This window comes from Giraffa tippelskirchi, chromosome 12 (genome assembly GCF_054371585.1).
Source record: "Giraffa tippelskirchi isolate mGirTip1 chromosome 12, T2T-mGirTip1v1.2.pri, whole genome shotgun sequence".
Lineage (NCBI taxonomy): Eukaryota > Metazoa > Chordata > Mammalia > Artiodactyla > Giraffidae > Giraffa > Giraffa tippelskirchi.
Genome location: NC_137286.1, coordinates 87,089,879 through 87,112,919, shown reverse-complemented (window position 1 = coordinate 87,112,919; position 23,041 = coordinate 87,089,879). Strand labels below are relative to the sequence as shown.

The 23,041-nt window shown below is 46.0% G+C and overlaps 1 protein-coding gene and 1 non-coding gene across 3 annotated transcripts in view; one reads left to right on the top strand and one right to left on the bottom strand.

The window, feature by feature from the left end:
- The window catches only part of SLC25A30 (solute carrier family 25 member 30), a 107,945-nt gene that overhangs the window by 27,527 nt on the left and 57,377 nt on the right, over positions 1-23,041 (bottom strand). The window lies entirely within an intron of this gene.
- Positions 8,867-8,940, top strand: TRNAG-UCC (transfer RNA glycine (anticodon UCC)). The gene has a single exon. It is a non-coding gene; the product is annotated as a tRNA-Gly (tRNA).

Below are 23,041 nucleotides of genomic sequence, written 5' to 3'. Positions count from 1 at the left end.
TTTGGTTGTCATAACTGAGTAATACTACAGGCATCTATGGGGTAGGGGCCAGCCATGCTGCTAAACACCCTACAATGCCTAGAAAAGGCCTCCCACAACAAAGAATTATCAAAAATGGCAATAGTGCTGAGGTTTGATAAATTATATTCCATGGAAATGTGGCTTTTGGCATATGTTTTTCTTGGTTACAGAAGCTCTCATTTTGAGGGGTGGGGGGTGATCATACAGGGTGGCAGGTTCTTAGTTCCCCAACCAGCAACTGAACTGCACCCCCTGTATTGGAAGTGCAGTCTTAACCACTGGATCACCAGGGAAGTCCCATGGGTCCTCTTTGGAAAGCCCGTCTTTTGTGTAAGTCTCCGAGTGTTTGTATGAAGCTGCAGCTCCCTGAACGTGCTATTGCTCCCTACACCTCTGGAACCTTGCACATTGCTAAGTTGCACCTGCCAGGTTCTTTCTCTTGCTACTTTGTTCTCATCCTTCAGGCTTCAGTTTTGGACATCATCTCCACCAGGAAGTCTCTCCTGATCCCTAAACACTAGACACAGTAGATGCCCCCATGCACATTCCTCCTGCTATCAGAACAGTTACTGCACTTCAGCAGAAATAACTTGTGTCCTTGTCCCAGTTCTCCCAACCAAAGCATAAAGCTCCTTCTACCAGGGACCCAGTCTTGCTCACTGCTGTATTTCTAGTACTCAGCACAGCACATGAAATGGTAGGTAGTGAATATACATACATTTGAAGAGTCTGCATAATTTGGGATCTGGCTGAGAGATAAAAACCTTTTCCAAATGGTCCACCCACCTTCCTCAAGTTGGTATCAGTTGTGGGCTTTGATCAAAGCTTCTCTAGTTGTGTTTCAGTATTCAGTAGAAAAGTATTCAGTAGAAAAAATACTTCCAGTACAGGGAATCTCATATGAATTCCCGTGAGTTATACCAGGAATTTCAGGTATTTAACTGTTTTCTATTTTCTGTGTTTATTTCCTTTTTATTATCCTTTTAATATCCTTTTAATTTTTATGCCCAGAAATTGCCAAAGTATGGTTTGTAGGCCAAATCCAGACTGTTGCCTGTTTTTATACAGTCCTAGAGCTAATAATGGTTGTTACACTTTTTACTGGTTACCTTTTTCAGAGCTATAGCCTCAGTTTTGCCTCCTGGACTGCAAAGAGTAAAATATTTATAATCTGGTCCTTCACAGAATAAGTGTGCCAATTGATCTCTCCTCCAGCCTTTAGCACATTTGCGTTTAAATATTTTATTCTCCACACTTCTCCACTGTGCTTTGGCTATTGTGCCCTTAGCCCGTTGGGGTTCATTTGGTAAAGGGAGAGGAGCTCAGCCCACGACAGCTGATGGCAGCAGAAGGAACTGTCATGAGACCCTCACAAAGACCCCTGCCACCTCAGAGGACAGACTTATACCACGGTTCTCTTAATACAATCAATGCAGCTTACACACTTAAGCAAATTCTCTTGCACCGTCACTTTAAAATCATAAATATAAAGTTAATTACACATGTCAAATTGAAATCACGAGGTAATCTGTCAGATTGTCTAGAGTATAGCTTCTATTTTTATTACAGACACTGCACATAAATAACAAACACATGCAGATTGTCTTACACTTTAAGGTTGATACTAAAAATATTAGTACTATGGGTTTGATTTAGTTCCCCATTGCTATATTTAATTCTAAACCTTCTTGGGGTTATATAATCATATAATAAGGTACCCAACTAATAGCAGGGTTACTAGCTCAGGTCAACTGAGTAATCTCATAATGAAAAGAATCAGGACATTGATAAGATTATCTTGAAGTGCTGTGAGCTACACTCCAGCTATGTGTTCCCTTTTTATAGAGCAGTTGTGTCTGATTTGTAGCAGGGACTTCAAGTCTAAGTCTTTCTTTTGGAATTTACTTTCTCTACCTTCATCTCTGCTCACTGTCCCCCAACAAACCCGATTTGTTTGTGTTCCATTTCAACTTTTAGAGACTGGTTAGGTGGAGAGAGAGAGAAATAGACAGACAGACAGACAAAGGGAGAAGCAGGTGACATTTAAAGAGAATAATAGTAACTTCTCAACAGCAGTACAGGAAACTAGAAAACAATGGAGCGAGGCCTTAAATTTGAGGGAAAATTATTGCCAGACTGTAACATCATATCTAACCAAAAAACTTTTAAAGCTACAGACACAAGGTCTCAAAGAACTGGCCTCTCATGTAAGTGTCTTCAGGAAAGTTAATAGAGGATATACTTCCTCAAAACTAAGGAATAAACTTTTAATAAAGGAAAATATGGGGTCCAAGAAATAGGAGCTCTAACACAGGGAGGTGGGGAAAGGACTTTCCAAGATGACCATGAAAATCAATCTCAGGACAACAGCAACCAGCCTAGATTAGGGCAGGAGTGCATAGAGACCCTGGAAATACATTGCAGAGGAAAACTGAGACTGATAAGTCACCTGACATTTGTGAAAGTGATAGGAGGCTTTAACTTCTAATAGAGAGTCTACGGATGAATTAGAAATAGGCAGAATTCCCCCCAAACCTTTTAAATGAAGACAATTATTTCTTTTCTCTTTTTTTGGAAGCCGGGGGGTAGAGGTGTGCCAGACAGTATGTGGGATCCTAATGGGAAGCGCAGGGTCCTAACCACAAGACTGCCAGGGAAGGCCTTAAATGTAGACAATTACTAATTCCAGGGAAAACCAGAGGTCATATTAAAAAAAGGAAACATAATCATAGGAAATCAGTTCTGAATATTCATTGGAAGGACTGATGCTGAAGCTGAAACTCCAGTACTTTGGCTACCTGATGTGAAGAACTGACATATTGGGAAAGATCCTGATGCTGGGAAAGATTGAAGGCGGGAAGAGAAGGGGACGACAGAGGATGAGATGGTTGGATGGCATCACCGACTCAATGGACATGAGTTTGAGCAAGCTCCGGGAGTTGCTGATGTACAGGGAGGCCTGGCGTGCTGCAGTCCATGGGGTCGCAAGCGTTGGACACAACTGAACGATTGAACTGAACTGAGCTGAACCACAGTATACTATGTGGCTCAGCTATGAATAACATTTGCAAAGTCAGAATAATTAAAACACTATATACTGGTTTAACCAAAACAGGCGATGTAATTGTAATTAGAGGACAGTGAAGAACCCTGTGTGTCTATGTGAGTACACGTGTGTGAGTAGGTGTGGGGGTGAGTGTGGGTGGGCGTAGAGAGTAAATCTTTAGGAGAAGGAAGTCTATACATATCAAAGCAGAAAAATTAAGAAATGGCAGATAAACCAGCTTATGAGAAATGAAGGCAGTAAATGCCAGAAGAAACAGTTGAAAGAGTTGAAAGTTGCTTCTGGGAATGAGGGGTCAGTAATGGGGGCAGGATGGGGCTCCTCACTATTATTTTTCATGGCAACTCTTGTAGAACAACTTGACTTTAAAAACCATGACAGTGTACAACTGTGATTTTAAAAATTAAAAAATCTTTTGAACGAAAGAAAGAAATCTACTCCTAGGGTTCATCCATCCTCGTTAGCCAACATTCCCAATCTCCTTCACTGGCTGCTTCTCTCTACCAGCTCTCTAAGGATGAGAACGCATCTGGGCTCTATCCTGAGCCTCTTTTCTTCTCATACCAAACCCTCTCTCTCATGATCTCATCTTGACCAGAGGCTCCAAATACCACCAATGATCCCAAGTTTGTATTTCTAGCTCTGCTCTGTTTGCTACTCCAGACTTGTATATCCAACTACCGATGGGATACCTTCTCTTGGATGGAACTAGCCACCTCAAACCTATCAAATCTTATTAGTGTTCGCCAGAGAAAAGAACCAACAGGAGGTAGAGATACAGAAACAGATATATCGATAGCTAAAGAAATCTGTTATAAGGAATTGGCTCACACAGTTAATGAAGATTAAGAAGTCCCAAGATCTGCAGTTAACAAGCTCTAGATCCAAGAAGGGCTGATGTTTCAGTCTGAGCTCAAGGACAGGAAAAGGAAACACAGCATTTAAGCAGAAAGAGTTCTCTTACTCAGGTTTTTTGTTCTTTTCAAATCTTCAGCTGATTAGGTGAAACCCACCTATGTTGGGAGGGCAGTTCCCTTCACTCAGTTGACTGCTTCAAATGTTAGCTGCATCCAGAAACACCCTCACAGACACACCTAGTGCAAAACATAAATAGCTGGCACCCCAAGGACTAGTCAAGTTGACACATAAGGTCAAGCATCATAAAATCAAAGAGCTCTCGTAATTCTGTCCCTGAAGCCTCTCCCTTCTTTAATCTTTCTCTTAGTAAACGTCACCATTGTCTATTCAAGATCTATCCGAAAACCCAGACGTCATCCTTGATGTTTCCTTTGCTCTCACTTGCAGTATCCACTTTGTAAGTCCTGTCACCTCTGTCTTTAAAATGCATCTTGGACTTTCCTGGTGGTCCAGTGGTTAGGAATCTGTGCCTGCCAGTGCAGGGGACGTGGGTTCCATCCCTGGTCTGGAAAGATTCCGCATGCCGCAGGGCAGCTAAGCCCATGCACTACAACCACTGAACCTACACTCTAGAACCCGAGAGCTGAAACTACTGAGCCCGCAAACCGTAACTCCTGAAGCCCCGTGCTCTGCAACAAGAGAAGCCGCTGCAAAGAAAAACCCACGCACCACAGCTGAAGAGTAGCCCCCGCTCACTGCAACAAAAGCCCAAGCACAGCAACGTAGGCCCAGCGCAGTCAAAGATAAACTAATTTTTTAAAAAGTTCTCATCACAAGGAAAAAAACTTAAAAAGAGAGATAAAATGTATCTCAAATCTAGTCACTTCTCCCCATCAGCACTGCCAGCAACCTAGTCAAAGTCACCAAAATGTCTTATCTAGACGTTTGCTTTAACTAGTCTCCCTGCTTCCACTCTGGCCGAACTTACTTATGCTCCAGCCAGTGGCAATAGCTGGGAAGAGAGAACTGTCTCAGGGAGTACACGGTCCAGCAGAGACTTGCTTCTAGAACTCTGACCCTTGTGGGAGGGGCACCAAGGCTGGAGCCTTTTCATGAATCATTTCCCAGTGAGAGTTTCTGACGGTGCTTCAAGTTCCAGCCACGGTAGCCACCTTTTTCCTCCTAGCAACACAGCCGGTGTCTCCTCATTCAGGGTCATCACATTTATTAATTTCTTTGTCCACAAAGATCTCCACTCCCTCTGCTCAGAGCCGCTGTTTCTCATCTTTTAAGCCTCTGATCAAATGCCACTTCGTTAGAAATCCTTTTCATGACCATCCTTTCTGAGGGAGCAACACCTAATTATTTCTCATCACTTCACACGTTAACTTCCTTCAGAGCTCTTGTTAAAACTCAAAATTATTTTGCTTTATTTATTGGTCTGTCTGTCTGGTTGTCTACTGGGCTTCCAGGTGGCTCAGTGGTCAAGAATCCACCTACCAATGCCAGGAGATGCAGGTTCGATCCCTGGGTGAGGAAGATCCCCTGGAGGAGGAGATGGAAACCCACTTCAGTATTATTCTTGGCTGAAAAAAATCCATGGACAGAGGTGCCGGCGGGTTAGAGTCCATGGGGTTCCAAAGAGTTGGACATGACCGAGTGACTGAGCATCCAGCAGATGTTTATTAGCTGGACTTAGCTAACTAGTGCAAAAGATAACTCCGTATCTCAGTGCTGTAACAGAGTGAAGCATATTGCTTCCTCTCACATACAACAGTCAGAATAATAATGGGGCTGTGCTCCATAGTGTCATTCAGGAACCCAGGATCCTCCCTTCTGCCAAAGCAACCCTCTTCACTGATGGCATCCAAGATCTCCGTAGAAAAGGAAGAGAGAGAGGGCCCACCTGCTCTTTACTGTCTCTGGTCACAGTCTATAGGCAAGAATTAGTCTCAAAGCCTCACTAATAATACCAGGATGCTGGGAAGTGTGCTTTAACTGTACATCTAGGAAAACAAACTGGAGAAGGAAATGGCAACCTGCTCCAGTATTCTTGCCGGGAGAATCCCATGGACAGAGGAGCCTGGTGAGCTACAGTTCATGGGGTCACAAAGAGTCGGACATGACTAAAGCAACTTAGCACAGGAAAACAAAATGGATTTTGGCGAATCTCTGGTGACTCTCTGTCCAAATTTGGTGGAATGAACTCCCAGGAAGGAAGGTATATGGTAATAACTAGCCTCTCATGTCCTCTCTTGGCTCCTTCATCTATCTCCATAGAGCACAGTGATCTGGATCAAGCGTTCCTGATGCCCAAAAGCCTTTAAAAGCTCTCCACTGTCCTTAGCACAAGCTCCCAGGTCCCTACCCTGGCCTTGGAGCCCGGCATGATGCCGGGTCTTCTGAGTCGCCAAGCTCTTTTCCATCTGCACAGACTGTCACCTCTGCTTGGACTGCTACCTGTCCTGCTCCCTCCTTTCACAACCTGACATTAACTCATTTTTTTCAGTTTCAGGTCAAATGTTGCTTTTATCTAAGAGGCCACTGTGATAGTCATAATAATAGCCCCAGAGAACTCAGTGTCCTAATCCCTAGAAACTGTGACTATGTTAGGTTATATGGCAAAGGAGCATTAAGATTGCAGATAGAATTAAGGTTGCTAATCAGCTGACTTTTTGGTGGGAGGGTATCTTGGGTTACCCAAGATAATGAATGGGCCCAACATAATCACATGTATCCTTCTAAGTGAAGGAGGGAGGCAGAAAAGTCAGAGACACAATATGACTGTGGATGTAGGCTGGAGTGATCTGATGAGAAGAACTCAACCTGCCATTGTTGGCTCTGAAGACAAAAAAGAGCCCTAAACCAAGAAATGTGGGCAGCCTCTAGAAGCTGGAAAAGTCAAGGAAACAGATTTTTCCCCTGGAGTCATCAGAAGGTGTACAGCCCTGACAATCAGTTGATTTTTGCCTTCTGAGTTCCATTCCAGACTTCTGACCTCTAGAACAAAAGATAATAACTGTTTATAGTTTTATAGCACCAAGCTTGTGGTAACTCGTCATAGCAGCAATACGACACTCATCCATACTCGCCGATTCCCCTGACCACCCCATCTCCCAGCCCTGTCAGCTGGGTTTGCATCTACTCTCTCTCCGCAATAAGCCCTCTGTTCTTCCATCGCAGGTCTGGCTCTCAGGCAGGTCCATGCCTGGGTCTCTGGGGTCTGCTCCTTAGGAAATGACCTTCATCCTCCCCGTCTCCCCATAAACACTCAGGAATGTGTTGAGGTTTTTCCGCTACAGTTTCTGCACCTGGTGAGCTGATAGGCTGAGCAGGGAGGAGGGGGAACAAAAAACATATGAACACCTCTATGAAAATGGCTGAAAGGACTCACATTCCTGACTAATTTCTCTTCCTCCACAAAGATGCAGCTTGGGGATCTGGCATCCAACTCAGGAGAACTTGAAAAGTTATTCGTCTTTTTTATAAGTCTCAGTTCTCTTAAAAGTAAAATCACAAACTCTCTTCAGAGGGTTTTTGTAAGAATTAAAGGGAATAAATGAAATCATGAGCACAGTTCCCTGCGTATAATCAATAGCACCGTTGCCCTTGTTATTATGACCGTCATTACAAATGACTCAGGTTATACACAAAGGGCCCAGACTTCCCTGGCAGTCCAGTGGTTAAGACTCCGTGCTTCCACTGCAGGGGGCACAGGTTCAATCTCTGGTAGGGGAACTAAGATCCTGAAAGCCTCACAGTCTGGCCAGAAAATTTACAAAAAAAACCCCCATAAAACCAATATAGCTAACTGGATAAGAGCCTAAAGTAAAAGCTTCTCATATTTCTTAGTGGTTTTGTCCCCAAGATTCATACTCAGTACTTTCAATTAATTTTTGAATGATACAGTTTCAAAAATACATGGAACAGAAACCAAAATGGCTTTTTATTTGCTCTTATGGTTAAGTTATATCTGTGGGACATTATGAAAACTACCTAATGCAACATGCAAAAAAGAAAAAAATCAATGGGCTTTAATTGGAATTATCTGCATTGTTCAAGCCAATTATTTGGCTAAATATTTCACTCTCTAACTTTCTGGGTGCCTTCATGTAGACACTGCCTAAGAAAACTATCAGACTTAAGTGTATCAGAAGCAAGATAAAGGGGCCAAATGCAATCTCCAACAGATGGAATAAATGGCTCTTTCCATGAAAAAGAAATTGGGGAATTGTAAGTGATCCAGGCTGTCTGATGCTGAGAGGCACAGGATAAAGGAGGCTAACAGGTGACCTCCGTGGGGTAATTTTAGCCAGAGCTCCCTGCAGTGTGCTTCTTGGGGCCAGGAGGCAGGTCAGTGCACTGGCCTGTGGCTGTAGAAATGCCCTAAAATGTTCGCGAACACTCAAAAAATAAGTGGAGACAGCAAAGCCAGGACTGACATTGTTCTCACCACTGGAAAGTCGAAACATTTTACAACCAGTGCGAGTCATGTTTTCGGTTCTTGGAATTTGTCTTTGGGGCAGACACCCAATTTTTGCTTTTGATAAAGAGCACAGGACTCTGAACACACACACATGACATCACCGTCAGGCAGCGGGCAAGGCCTGAGGCTGGCAGTGTTCAAATCTGAGTAGTGCTGAAGGGACCACAGCCATTCCTGCCCAGGGCTTTGAGATCGGTTAAACTGTAACCCACATCAGGAAACACATTTTGCATCATCACCGAGTACACACTCACTCACACACACACACACACACACACACACACGACCAAGGCAAACATTTCAGGAAAAAATACTTACTATGACTACAATGCACTCCGACATTTATTGTTCTATTTTCTTTCATTTTTGTTCATAATCCGACACATGGAAAACTCAAAAGTTTGAAAAACACTGGTTATAAAAGTCAAATCAGGGAATTCCCGGTGGTCCAGTGGTTAGGACTCTGCATTTCCACTGCAGGGGGCACAGGTTCAATCCCTGATCAGGGAACTAAGATCCCACAAGCTGCATGGTGCAACCAAAAAAAAAAAAAAATTCAAATGAAATCTCTTTCCGAGTTATTCTGTAATTAGAGGGGCCTCTGTGGCCCTTCTTTTCTACCTCTACAGTTAGAGGAGGGGAGTGCTGGGAAGAGGGGGATCCTGGCAACACCTGCCCAGCCTCCTCCGTCAGACTGCTGCGGGGATCCAACGTGCTGATTCTGTGATGGTGCCAAGGAAGGGTACGGGGCTCTGCAAATAAAACTGCGGCCTGGACCTCTGAAAACTCATCTTAAGGACTTAACCTGGAAAATTCCTCTCCCAGTGGGTAAGTCAAAGGAGAGATTCTACTTTCATGTCACCCCAAGTCCACTCATGGCCTTGTACCTGACTCAGGTTGGTCATCATTTGTTTGTTTTTGTGTGAACTGAACTGGTATCTAAGCTACCATAAACAGCAAATCCTCAGCAAACAAAGAGCTTCTCACTGCAACCTGTGACATCTGAAAGGGCAAGGCCAAGAGAGTTCTGAGAACTGGGACAGATGTCCAGTAACTGTTCATTGGAAAGATTGTTTTTTCTCATGTGAAGCCTATAGTGAACTTAAGTCTGTGAGCCCAGAGCCCCTGGGTTGGGGTAGGAGGGGTGCAGGGCGTCTTGCAGGCATCATCGACGGTCTTTTCAGCACAGAGGACCACATCTTCCCCAGCATTTTGCTGACTTGTTCTAAAACATATTCTGGGTCTCCATAGAGGTAATGTTTACACAGCACTGTAAATGCACTAAATGCCACTAAATACACTTTTTAAATGGTGAGATCTAGCTTATGTGAATTTCACCCAAACTTTCTTCAATGGGAAAAAAATAAGAATATATACCATCAGAGCAATGAAAATATAGGCGAAGGGGTGGGATTTGTTGCTGTTTTATTGATTTATTCTAAATTTGCAAGATACTGCTTCTAAAAGTCACATCAAAGGAATTCCCGGGCAGTCCAGTGGTTAAGACTCTGCACTTTCACTGCCAAGGGCCCAGGTTCAATTGCTGTTTGGGGAACTAAGATCCTAAAAGCCACTCGTGGGTAGTCAAAGTAGCAAACTTGTAGGGCTTTAGCTTTGAGCAAATGAAGGTAGAAAGGCAGATAACTCTTTATAAATAGTAAAACAGCTCCAATCCCTACCTGCACCCACAAAAAGGCCAGTTTGACACAGCTTAGTAAGTAGCCTAGAACTAGGGATCCAGACCTTCCACTGAACCACCTGGGAAGCCCCAACTGGGTAGAATTCGATTTAAGTGCCACAAAAGGAAGCAACTGAAAGGATCCTGGCCACTCCCTGCTTCCCTAAGGAAAGCTGGTAGCCGCTCTCTGCTATTGCTGGTAGGACAGCTTCTTCCTAGCCCTCCTCTGCTTTGCCAGCCCTCCGCTACAGAAGCTGGAAAACGTTAATACTGCCTCTCCCAGGCCTTCTGCAGCTAAGCATGGCCAAGTTACAAGTTCCAACCACCAAGATAGAGCTGGCACTCCTGCGGGGAAGGGAGAGTGTCTGAGGAAGCTTTTACTTCTTCATAAAAGGACCAGGCCCAAGAAGAGTGGCCACAGGACTGCCCTTCTCCACGCTCCCGCCTGTAAGACAGACGCGGTACCCGGAGCCATGGAAGTCATCTTACGATACAAAGGGACAAGTTTGTAACAAAAGACCATGTGGCCAAGAGGAGCAGGACAGGAAGACAGAGAGTCAGGGTCCTTATTAGCGTTGTTGGGAAGCTATGCCAGTGCCTGGAGCTTCTTACCTCCAGACTTCTTGTTCTATGAGAAAAACATCACTGTTAAGCACACAGCTGTTTTTGTTTTTTTTTTTAAAAAGATTTATTTATTTATGGCTGCTCCATGAAGCTTGAAGTGAAAAAGTGAAAGTGTTAGTTGTTCAGTCCTGTCCAACTCTTTGTGACCCCATGGGATGTAGCCCGCCAGGCTCCTCTCTCCGTGGAATTCTCCAGGCTAGAACACTGGAGTGGGTAGCCATTGCCTTCTCCAGGGGATGTTCCCAACCCAGGGATGGAACCTGGGTCTCCCACATCACAGGCAGATTCTTCACCATCTGAGCCACCGGGGAAGCCCATGCAGCTTACGGGATCTTAATTCCCTGACCAGGGATCAAACCTGGGCCCCTGAAGTGAAAGCCCCAAGTCCTAACCCCTGGGCCAACAGGAAACTCCCCTATGAGCAGATACTGTTACTTGCAGATTTCCTACCTGATAACACTAATGTACATACTAGTATATATATAGAACTAATAACAAAATATGTCTTATAGATTTATACTTTCCTTAAGTAAACTTTTCAAAATTGCACATTATTTATTCCACAGATACATCCAGTTGTTCTAACAACTTCTATAATCTCTAGTTTTAAACATCACTTTGGGTTTTGCCAAGAAGATGCATGACAGAAACCCAGCCACTGCCCAGGTCAGTGCCCAGGCTCAAGGGAACCATCTGAAAGGGAACAATTTATGTCTGATTGTGCCTCTTACACAGACACTGCTTGTGTCGGCTGTTGGATGTGGTTTCACGCAGTCAGAACATAAAGAACTGAATTGTCAACACAGTTAAGCCCACCTTATCATGGCTATTGTGAAAGAGAACCGTCACAGAACCAATGCAACCCTACATAAAATAATTAGTGGGTGGTTCCTAGAGTGACACAAGCCTTTTTAAAGGGTGTAAGACACATTGCCTGTTTAAAACGCTCAATGCATTTATAAGCTGAAGAGCACATGTTTCGGCAGTCCACGTAGTATGAGCTCTAAACGGAGCAGACACTCAACCAGTGCTGGTTAACTAACAAATTCCTCTGCAGAAGGCAGAACAAGCAGCAGCCACGCCTCCAAAGCGTGCTTCTGCTGCAACTGACAAGTCCTGTCGGATTTCTGTCATCATTACCGTCCTTCCCCGCAGGTCAAGGCCAGTTCTTACTTGATGGTTTGAGTCACATGAACCTGCATTCCTTTCAGATTGGATAAAGGCCAGATTTGTCTACTAGCACCACAGAAGGGTTTTAAATTGACAGCGGTCTATAATATATGATCAGGAACCCCTGGCCTTAATTTAGATTTTCCAGCAGCCTGGAGAAGATTCTACAGCCAGAGCTATAAGCACCCATATTACCACTGTGACCATTTCACCTACTTACCTAAAGAGGATAACTAGACTTTGGCTGAAGCACATTGATCTGTACAAGAGAATGACCTGCACACTTTGACTCAGCATCTCTTTTCCAAATTAAAAAAAAAAAAAAGTCCTACATAAGCAAACAGGATGGCCCTTTTCCCAAATATATTTCCTTTAATCAGAATTCACGGAAAAATAAAAACTAAGGATGGTGTGTGTGTGTGTGTGTGGTGTTCACTGTTCTTTTTCCATTTGAAAAAATGTTGGTGATGGCTAGGTGGTTTCCCAGTTGTGACTATGTGATACACGGCATGATGTGAGTGATTAATAAGTGTTGGACATGACTGACTGATACACACACACGCACACACACACACAGGTAAATTATAATTAGTGATGCCAATGTGGAAATTCACAAGATTAGGCTGATAGTTGTTTTCGGGCCTCCATTTTCTGTGAGAATATCACGAGATATTGAATGTCTATAATGAATGTCTCCAAGCTCACATTTTATTATCTGCTCTCACCCACTAACAACACTTTACCTTAAAATGAGCCATAACAGCCAACTATCCCACAAGAAGGGATTAGGGAGGTATATTGTGTACAAGTGGTGTTTCTACAGCTAGCCCCGAGAGGATGTAAAGAGACTCTCCAGTAGAGAACAATGAGGTTTCTAATTGCTAATTTGGTCTAATTGTGGTTTGCAAATTTAACTTCCATTGAAGATTTATATACACTTAATTCTCTGGTCCAGGAAACTAGAATTGAATTTCCAGTCACTAGTGTGTTATTTTGAGCCTTTTTTTAATTAAATTTTTATTGGAGTATATAGTTGCCTTATATCCTGAGTCTTGAGTCTTATTTCCCTTTGTATTTAGTAGAGCAGAGAATGAAATAGAACAAGAGAAAATATGCCTGGGGAAAAAGAAAATAACTATAAAACCTGTGGAGAGTGGTAGGTAAAAATGGAAACGTCCTTATTTGACCATGAATCCCGTGGGCAGTTATGGAAAAGAAGTATTATTTCCTCATCTTGGTCATTTATATACTCACGTATTCATGTACTGAACCATCACTAAATGCCATGCTGGGTACAAGGGGGGAAAATTGCCTTTGCCTTTAGAGATTTAAGGTCTGATGAAAAAAGAAAAACAAAAGAACCTAACAATTACGTAATAGTCTGAAGCGGCTTTTGGAAAGCTTCCTGGGGGAGATGGCGCTTGAACTGCCCCAGTCCTGAAGCGTGAATGTACGTTTCCCAGCTGAGAAGCTAAACTAAGACAGCAGTGGTGGGAACAGAGGAGGTGAAGGAGGCAGAGAGCAGAGGACTTGACTGACCCACCACGGGGGTGGAGCGGAGGGAGTTGAGACAGATGCCTGGGCTCCGGGCTCGTGTCCTGGCTCTGGTGATGCCACTCTGGGGAAGAGGGAGGTTAGAGGCACAGGAGATGCTTCCGTCTGAGACATGCGGAGCTGCCTGACAAGACTTCACCTGAAAGCGTCTGGGTCAATTTGCTGTGTGGATCTGCGTGTGCCACCTGCGTGCTAAGTCGGTTCCGTTGTGTCCGACCACCAGGCTCCTCTGTCCACGGGGTTCCCAGCCAAGAATACTGGAGTGGGTTGCCCTTTCCTCCTCCAGGGGATCTTCCCCACCCAGGGATCGAACCTGCGTCTCTTCTGTCTCCTGAGTTGGCAGGCAGGTTCTTTACCGTTAGCGCCACATGGGAAGCCCATATGGAACTAGCACTCAGAAAATAAGTGAGGGCTAGAGATGAGTGAGGGCTAGACTCACTGAAGTTACACAGGCAGCAGGGAAGGCCTTAGTTCTGACTGAGGGCTCCCAGGGACATGGAGATGAGCAGTGATTAAGGACCCACCTCAGGAGCAGCTGACACGGGCTGGAGAGCCGGCGAGGGGCCAGCGCCCTGGGAGGAAGTGGCCAGCACATCACCTACCAAGGACAAATGAGAGGAACTCTGGGGGTGGAGGACACTACCTTCTCTTCTTTTTGGCCCTACCTATTTTTAAAATTATCACTGTTGGCTGCACTGGGTCTTAGTTGCGGCATGCAGCTTCGAACCCAGGCCCCCTGCATTGGGAGCTCAGAGTCTTACCACTGGGACATCAGGGAAGTCCCATTACCTTATCTTCTGAGAAAGAAGTGAAGGACCAAAGGAGAATAAAAAGATGACTCAGAGAGGAAGGAAAAGGCAAGGATAGTGACAGGGACACATGGGAGTTGACATCGCCTAGAACAGCCCAGGACTTGAAGACACCGTGTTCAATCGCTCAGTCGTGTCTGACCCTTTGCGACCCCATGGACTGCAGCCCGCCAGGCTCCTCCGTCCATGGAGATTCTCCAGGCAAGAATACTGGAGTGGGGTTGCCATGCCTTCCTCCAGGGGATCTTCCCAATCCAGGGATCAAACCCAGGTCTCCCACATTGCAGGCAGATTCTTTACTGTCTGAGCCACCAGACATCATGGTTCCACAAAAGATGGGAAGCGCCGTGGAGCTGTGGGCCAGTTGGGTCCCTAACCAGCTGGGTGATCTTGTGCCTTTAATCATCTTTCAGCAAAGAGGTGAGCCTGGGTCACACGGTGATGGCACAGGCTCCAGGTCTGCCGGGTTCAAACACAAGTGCGTCAGCTCCCACCCTCCTCCAGCTTTTCAGAACCATGCCCCAGGCTTGTCCTAGACCTTTATTCTGCACGTGGTGCCAAGTTCCAGCACAACAGGGCCTCATCTGACCAGAAAGCGAAAGTGACTGACCTAACTGGGGGAGAGTTCAGAGCTGCTCTATCAAAAATTAAGCCTTCTAACAAGCTCAAGTGAGCTGTGGAAGGGATCCAGGGCCAGCTGATTGCTTTGGGAGAAATAACTCAAGTGACGGACTCACGGTCCTATGACTCAGTACTGGATTTCAGTGGCTCTGTTCACACCATCATTTCCCTCTCTTCTCCCTTGAGTTGGAATAGATGGCCGGTCCTCCAGGACGCCTCACCTAGTGGCTCATTCACCGTTACATACCAGTGGCTGGGACCAAGTACATTGTGAAAGAATGACTCTGTCGGGGACTTCCCTGTGGTACAGTGGCTAAGATCCATGCTCTCAATGCAAGGGGGTTTGGGTTCAATCCCTGGTCAGGGAGCTAGATTCCACATGCTGCAACTAAGTGTTCGCATGCAGCAACTAAATATCCTGCATGCTGTAATGAAAATTAAAGATCCCATGTGCCCAGCTAAGACCCAATGCAGCCAAGCAAATATTGAAAAAAAAAGAATGACTCTATGGATACTTCACTAACAAATAGCAATGACCTAGCTTGGTATTTCTCTTGTATTATTTAACTTTTTGTAAGCTGAAAGCTTATCTTTCAAATCCACAGTTGATGTCACATCTTTTTAAAGTAATTTTATTTATTGATTTTTGGCTGTATCGGGTCTTGGTTGCTGTGAGAGCTCTTCTCTAGTTGCAGGGAGTCGGGGGCTGCTTTCCAGTTGCAGGCTTCTCATTGCGGTGGCTCCTCTGGCTTCAGAGCACTGGCTCCAGGGCGTGCGGGCTCCAGAGCGGGGGGCTCAGTGGTTGTGGTACAAGGGCTTAGTCACTCCAAGCCATGTGGAATCTTTTCCAGCCGGGAATCGAACCCAAGTCCCCTGCGTTGGCAGGCAGATTCTTAACCACTGAGCTACCAGGGAAGCCCTTGCCGTCACATCTCTGTTTCACTTTACCATCAGTGAGCACTGCCTTCTGTACTAATAACTGTTCCATGATGCTTGCTGTTTGACAGAGAATCTAGAATTTTACCAAAGAGTTTTCTCCCCCTCAACTCCCTCCAGACTCATCCTTACTCTGCACCTGTTTTCCCTCTGACTTTAAACACGTTCCTCTAGTAAAATTTCTCATGATAAACTCAGAACGCTCAAGAAAAAACAGCAAGATTCAGGGAGGGCAATTGACTGGAATTATGGTTCCCTGGGCTGACATTCTAGATGACTGAAGAACATCTGCCGAGTGTAATTCTTCCAAACTGAAAAAGTCCTGAGGCCGAATAACCACTTTGGACTGTAAACGGGATCATGAGACGCTATTCATTGAGAGGTGACCTTGATAAAGGACAGAGTTAGAGCTGACAAAGGCAGTAAAATGCAAAAGCTATGGTGAAATTCATCTCACAAGGCTATGCTTTTGAAGATTTCCAGGGAATTAGTAGAAAGCAAAGTGCGAGCACACAGTTTTAAAGGCTTTGATACCAGGAATACAAACATTGCACCAAGCAAAATGTTGCCTCGAGGGGAATTTTATAGGACAGCTTTGAGTGACTGCACTTACCACCCTGTATCTTAAGTGTGGCCTTTTTCAGATACCTTAGAAGTCACCTTGGTAATTGTCTTAGTTTGCGTGTGTACGTGTTCATCGCTTCAGTCGTGTCCGACTCTTGTGTGACGCTATGAACTGTAGCCCGCCAGGCTCCTCTGTCCGTGGGTTTCTCCAGGCAAGAATACTGGAGTGGGTTGCCATGCCCTCCTCCAGGAGATCTTCCCAACCCAGGGATGGAACCTGCGTCTCTTACATTTTCTGCTTTATCACTAGCGCCACCTGGGAAGCTCTAGAAGAATACCAGGGGCTTCCCTGGTGGCTCAGTCAGCAAAGAATTTGCCTGCAATGCAGGTGACCAAGACCACCCAGGTTTGGTCCCTGGGTCAGGAAGATCCCCTGGAAAAGGAATAGCAACTCGCTCCTGTATCCTTGCCTGGGAATTCCCGATGGAGGAGCCTGGCAGGCTACAGTCCATGGCATTCTAAAAGAGTCGGACACAACTCAGCAAATAAACAACAAATAAACTCTGAGAGATGGTGAGGGACAGGGAAGCCTGGTGTGCTGCAGTTCATGCAGTCGCACAGAGTTGGACATGACTGAGCGATTGAACAACAACATCTGAGTGGATGAACCACTGAACGACCTGCTGTGCCTCCTCACAGCTCGCTGGAGAACAGAGGCCAGATGGTAACAGGTCTGTCTCAGAGCAAGGAGTCTGCACCTCTTTCTCCTTGCTTCACCCCCCTCGCTGCCCCAGGCTTCCACTCCTAATAACCTCCAGTTCTGCTTTTTGCTAAGGCAGCGGCCAGTGTGTACATGTCACATCGAGGAAGCTCAGTTCTAATTCAGATGCCCTGGCTTCCACTCCTCAGAAGCCAGGAATCCCCAGAAAACACTTGTGTTCATTTCCTATTGCCGCTGTAACAAGCTGTCTCAAACTTAGTGGTTTAAAACAACATGAATTTAGGGACTTCCCAGGTGATCCAGTGGTTAAGACTTCTCCTTCCAGTGCAGGGAGTGTGGGCTCCATCCCTGGTCCAGGAGCTGAGATTCCACATGCCTTTCAGCCAGGAAACCAAAACATAAAACAGAAGTAATATTGTAACAAATTCAATAATGACTTTTTGAATGGTCTATATAAAAAAACCTCTCTATAAAAGAAAGACAAAAGCAAAAAGGTGTCCTCTGACCCTTCTGGAGGTCTAAAGTCTAAAATCAGTTCCACCCAGCTGAAATTGAAGGGTCAGCAGGACTGCGGATACTCCTGGTGGCCTGGGGTTCAATCCTGGGTCAGGAAACAAGATCCCACATGCTGCAACTAAAGATCCTGGGTGTCAAAACTAAGACCCAGTTGTTGTTGTTATTTAGTCGCTAAGTCGTGTCCAACTCTTTGCAACCCCACGGCCTGCCAGGCCATGGGATTTCCCAGGCAAGAATACTGGAGTGGGTTACCATTTCCTTCTCCAGGGCATCTTCCTGCCTGGGATCTAACCCCTGTCTCCTGCACTACGGATGGATTCTTTACCACTGAGCCACTGGGGAAGTCTCAAGATCCGGTTCAGCCAAATAACTAATTTTTTTTTTAAATGAAGTCTTTGATAGCTTGTCTTTGTCAGCATGAAACAGACATTTGGCAATTCCCTAAATAATTTGACCAATCTGGAGTCGGATGCCCTGATTTTATCTAGATAGGATGCTTATCCTACCCAGACTCTACTTCCTTTTGTGCTGGCTAGGCCCACCTGGCTCTGAAGCAATCACTTTCTGTGGTTTCTAATTAGAAATTGGAGCTTAATGCACACAGCAATATTATACTTAATCTCCTTTATGACCTGTTTTTATGACTTATGGGAAATTCATTAGGCACCGAGAAAAGGAATTGCTTGCAGATGAGCAATTGTCTACCTCTTGTTTCCTCGATACTTCATTCTCATAAAATCTTATTCTTGATTCAAACCAATTTAAATATATGTAGAATGGGAGAAAAAAAATATTCGCGATGACAGCCTGGTTTTAAGACATCCATTTAGTTGTAGTTTCAAAAAATATATTCTTTCAGGGACTTGCCTGGTGGTCCAGCAATTAAGAATCCGCCTTGCCATGCAGAGGACACGGGTTTGATAGATCCCTGGCCGGGAACTAAGATCGCACTTGCTGCGGGGCGACTAAGCCCAAACACCGAACTGCTGAGCCCATGCACCATAGCTAGAGAGTCCATGCGTCGCAACAAAAGATCCCGCATGATGTAACAAAGATCCCACATGCCACAGCTAAGACCCAACATGGCCAAATAAACAAATAAATACTTTTTAAAACACTCTTCCAGACCGACGATGTGTGTGCTCTTCCGTTCTGTTGATACACATTAATTTTGTTGAAATGCCAGGTACTTTACTGGGCACGGTGCACGCAGCATGGAGCAAATCAAAATCCTTACCCTCTCAGACCTGATATTAACACTATGCTTAGGAAGAGACAGATAATAAAGGAACACACCAGGAAGTAATGTCAGGAGAGACGCGTCACAAAGAAAAGGAAAGCAGGGTGAAGAGAGAGAAAACAACGGTGGGATGCCATGTTGAGACGAGATGGCCCGGCACGTCTGAGATGAGAGCACAGGCCGCACACATCTGGAAGAAGAGCAAAGGGAACAAGACATCTAAGAATCTGAGACACGGGCAACAGGAAGTACAAAGGTCCTGAGGTTAGTGTGCTTGAGTTGTTTGAGAAAACAGCAAGGGGACCGGAGGCTGGAAATGGAGTGATGGGAGAGGGTACAGATGGAATGCTTGTGCCCCTGAAATTCATGTGAAAACCTAATGCCTGGGCTTCCCTGGTGGTCCAGTGGTTAAGAATCCGCCTGCCAATGCAGGAGACATGGGTTCGATCCCTTCTCCGGGAAGGTTCCACACGCTGCTGAGCAACTAAGCTGCAGCTGTGGAGCCTGAGCACCACAAGTACTGAAGCTTGAGAGCTCTGCGATAAGAGAGGCCCCGCAGTGAGCCCGAGCACCTGCCACAGCCGGAGAAGGCACAAGGGCAGTGATGAGGACCCAGCGCAACCAAAAAAAAAAAAAATCTAACCCCCAGCGTCCTGAATTCACCCATCCTAAAGTCAGAAGAATTAAGAATCCAGAGGAATAAACACGGAGTTGAGTGCCCTGGGTTAAGCCCACTTCTTCCAGGAGCCTGCTATGACCTTGGACAACCCACAGAAGGAGACCACCATACGCACACCCACCCCGCCTGTCTCCAAGGCTGCTTATGAACATCAAGCGGGGGAACACATGGGAACGTTACTCTAGACCGTGCCTGACGTTATTCTTCAGCTGTGACTCCCTGAAGTTCAAAGACTCACTTCTAGTCCTGGGGCTTGGCACGCGGTAGGGCTTGTGGCGGGCTGCGATCCACGGGGCCACAAAGGGTAAGCGCAGCACATGCAGGGCTTGTGTAAATGTATGACTGGATGAGGAAGGGCTCTCCCCGCCTGAGGTTGCTGTGTGAGGGACACGACCACTCAACCAAGTCTGAGAGGGAAGTGTCTGCCTTTCTTTCCTTTAGAGAGCAAAGCTGCCGTCATTTCCTTGCAGAATTCAGAGTGAAGTACAGTCCTGATTGGTAGTGTCGTTAGATATGTTGCCCCGGAAGGCCTCCTCCTCTCCTCCCCAGCAGCCCCTCGGGAGGCCTTCAAGGGGAAGCGTGAGCCCATACAACCGGGAAGCCGGGTGGTGTCACTCAGGACACAGAGAGGAGAAAGGGACTCTGCATAGACTAGCAGTAGATGCGTACACAAAAGGAAGTGGGTTTCATGACTTCCCTGGTGGTCCAGAGGCTAAGACTCTGAGCTCCCGAGGCAGGAGGCCCAGGTTCGATCCCTGATCAAGGAACTAAATCCTGCATAGAGCAAGTAAGAGCCCAAACCCTGCAACTGAGATCAAGAAAAGGAAGTAGGTTTTAGTTCCAATAGGAACAGAGCCCTCAGAATGAGGTCGACTACCAGAGTCCCCTGGAGAGCTCAGCCCTGAGCTGGGAGAGACGAGAGACAAGACAGGAGGAGGGCCCAGTGACAGAGGGGAGGGGCAGCACTGGACTGAGAGGAAGGTCAGCCTCTTGTTTACGGAACGGCATGGACGCTGGAAAATGAGAGGCATGGTTCGGAAGGAAACAGAAGCCACCATTCAACCTGCGCTGGCTCAGGTGTGAAATGAGTTAAATAATACTCACTTTTGGACTTCCCTGGTGGCACAGTGGATAAGAATCCGCCTGCCAATGGAAGGGACACAGGTTTGATCCCTGGTCCAGGAAGATTCCATGTGACTCGGAGCAACGAAGCCCGTGTGCCTCAGGGCTGCAACAACTGCAGCCCGTGTGCCCAGAGCCTGTGCTCCATGACAAGAGAAGCCACCACAGCTAGAGAAAGCCTGAGCAAAGCCATGAAGACCCAGTGCAGCCAAAAATAAGTAAATAAATCATAAAAGTATAAGTCATAATTTTACATATTAAAATTATAAATAAAAAAAAACCTCACCTCTTATTAAAGTTATGCAACTTTTTCCAAAGGCCTTTCCCTTGACCCTCCCCCAAAGCCCGCCCTGCCTCCCTAACATTCTTCCCAAGGGAGGGGAAGTAACCACCTTCTTTCGGGGAAGTCCTGGGGCAGGGTCTGGACAGGCAGGCTGGACAAGCATGGAGCGGCCCGCCCTGCCTTCTCCAGGTGGGTCTCCCCTCCAGCTGTTGTCAGTTTCTGTCCGCACTCACCCACCTCCTTCCAGTTCATGGGTCACACCAAACCCACTCTCGGCGTTTCTGATAACTTGCCTTGTTCACTGCCCAGAAAGCTCTCCTCCCAGACCTCAGTGAGGCTGGCTCTTTCTCATTGTCCAGGGCTCTGCTCGAATGTCACCTCCTCAGGACGCCTTTCTGGACTTCCCAGTGTTCAGTCCTGTTATTGAATCCAAGTCCTCATGTACCTGGAGCACAGTGAGGTCATATAAACCAAAATGTCAGAGTTTGGAGCAGAGAAAGGTTTATCGCAGGGCCAAGTCAGGTATGGATGTGAGAGTTGGACTATAAAGAAAGCTGTGTGCCAAAGAATTGATGCTTTTGAACTGTAGTGTTGGAGAAGACTCTTGAGAGTCCCTTGGACAGCAAGAAGATCCAACCAGTCCATCCTAAAGGAGATCAGTCCTGAGTGTTCATTGGAAGGACTGATGCTGAAGCTGAAACTCCAATACTTTGGCCACCTGATACGAAGAACTGACCCATTTGAAAAGACCCTGATGCTGGGAAAGATTGAACGTAGGAGGAGAAGGGGACGACAGAGGATGAGATGGTTGGATGGCATCACCGACTCAATGGACATGAGTTTGAGTAAACTCTGGGAGTTGCTGATGGACAGGGAGGCCTGGCGTGCTGCAGTCCATGTGGTCACAAAGTGTCAGACACGACTGAGCGACTGAACTGAACTGAACTAAAGCAAGGACAACAGGTGGCTTGAGTCAGAAGACCCGAACTCCTCGATGGCTCCAAGGAAGAGTTGTTAAAGGCGAAATGTGGGGTGAGGGGTGCGGGTGCCTGACTTCCTTCTGGTTGGTGGTGAGATGACCAGGAATCTCAATTCCAACCAGTCTTCTGGTTCCAACAAGTCTGGGGGCTCGGCAGGTAGTTACCATTCTCCACCCAGGTGGGGCCTTAGTCCCCACAAAGCAACTCAAAGATTTGAATCAGATTGTTCTGTGTTTCCCTGGAGGATGAACTAGGCCTTAGTTTTACCCCTGAACTGTCCTTTCTGACCACTTGCCCTTTGTTTCTGCATTTTCTCACTTCTCTAATTAGTAACTGCTTGAGTCTGCTCTTTGAAACTCCCAGAAGGCTTAGGAGACTTAAGACTTTTTCTACAAACAATCAGGGGGCGGGGAGCCCCCTCCCCTGAAGAGTCCTGCTAAGTTTCAGTTCCCTTGTTCTCAGGCACTTTCCATCACATCAAGGCTCTTAACACGCTCTGAAACTGCCTTATATGTGTGATTGCCTTTGTCGGCCCCCTCACTTCTCAGCAGAATGCAGGCTCCACCAGAGCAGGGAGCTGTTTGCTCATTGTGGTACCCTCAGCGCCTGGAACACTTTGAAGTCTTTTTTTTTTTTTTTAATTCTTAAAAATGTATTTGGCTGCATTGGGTCTTAGTGGTGGCACTAGATACCCTCACTGTGTCATCTCTTGTTGCGGCCCAGTTTCTCTAGTGTTGGCACATATCCTCTCTAGTTGTGGTGTGAGGGCTTAGCTGCTCTATGGCACATGAGATCTTAGTTCCCCGACCAGGGATCGAACCCATGTCCCCTGCATTGCAAGGCGGATTCTTAACCACTGGACCGCCAGCGAAGACCCACCCTTGGAAGTCTTGACCAATCGTTGATAAATGCATGAAAAGGATAAGATGAGGATTACAGGAGGCGGTGTCCCTAAGCTTTTGGAGGGTGCCAGGCGCCTTAACAATGGCATTATTATCACTATTACTATCATTCCTCTTTTGTTGCAAGTCTGATCTGTTGGACAAGGCAGTAATAATGAGCCTACCTTATTATCTCTGAAATAGGAATGTAGGAAGCACTGATTTCTCTTCTCT